Below are 1,307 nucleotides of genomic sequence, written 5' to 3' on the forward strand. Positions count from 1 at the left end.
TTCATTGAAGGTGTAGCCCTTCTGGTCCTGGCTCTGTGGAGGGGTTTCAGATTATAACTTCTCAGTTCATGAGGTCCAAGGTTTTGTCTCCAGTTTCCAAGAGGCCATTAAAATAGTAATTCTAGCTTATGAAAGAAGGGTAGATTTCCTTCCTCAGTACTGGTTTAGTTTTTTGATTTGGACTTTTGATCCTTTGTACGTCTTTGAGAATTTCTCTTTCTTGCCAGCTCACCAGTGCATTTAATAAGCTGTTTTAAAATACTTTATCTAGAATTTTTAGGTATTTGCTGAAGGAGGATCATTCAGTTTACCTAACCCACCTTATGGTCAGAAATGGAAACAACTGTTATAAACCCAGACAATGTAAAAGTATAATGTAATTTTAAAAATTGGAGTCCGAGTGAGAAAAACAAGGTGAAGGAAGGGAAAATAGTATAATTTTTTCATCATTCATTGTAGAGTTTCAAGAGATATTATCTAAATTTGAAAGAGAATCACAGATATCATGAAAAATAATACTGTGATTGCCAGAGGAACTAAAACCAAAATTTGTTAATAGTGTTTATCTCTGAGTCCTGAGTAGGGTGAGGGATTTTGGAAGAAGTGTTTTACTTTTTGAAAAGGTGGAAATAAAATTGTTGTTATTCCCAGCTGACATGTTCATCTACATAGAAAATCTGGTGGTATCAACAAAGAAACTACTAGAAGTGACTTTAAAAAGGTACCAGGATATAAAAGATCATAATAAAAATCAGTTACATTTCTCTATACTAGTAATGAACAAAAGAAATTTAAAAACAATATTATTTGCAATAGCATCAAAACTATGATTACTTAGGGATAAATCTGATAAAAATTGTGGAAGATCTGTATACTAACAACTAAAAAACATTACTGAGAGAAATTAAAGAAGACCAGAATAAAAGAAGAGATGTACCTTTTTCATGGGTCAGAAGACTTAATATTATTAACATGTCAGTTCTTACCAGATTATTCTGTAGATTCAACACAATGTTAACCCAAATCATTGATTGTAAAATTCATATGGAAATACAAAAGACTTAGAATATAGAAAACAATCTTTAAAAAGAAAAACAAAAATACTCCCTGATTTCAAAATTATAAATTTACAGTATACAAGGTAGTGTGGTATTGGGGTAAAGATAGACAAACATATCAATAGAACAGAATAGAGAATCCCAAAATAGAACCGCACACATATGGACAACTTATTTTTGACAAAGACAGAAAGGGAATTCAGTGGAGACCAGTAGTCTTTTTAATGAATGGTGCCGGAACAATAGGAT

The sequence above is a fragment of the Pongo abelii genome, chromosome 13 (genome assembly GCF_028885655.2).
Source record: "Pongo abelii isolate AG06213 chromosome 13, NHGRI_mPonAbe1-v2.0_pri, whole genome shotgun sequence".
In the NCBI taxonomy this organism is placed as follows: domain Eukaryota; kingdom Metazoa; phylum Chordata; class Mammalia; order Primates; family Hominidae; genus Pongo; species Pongo abelii.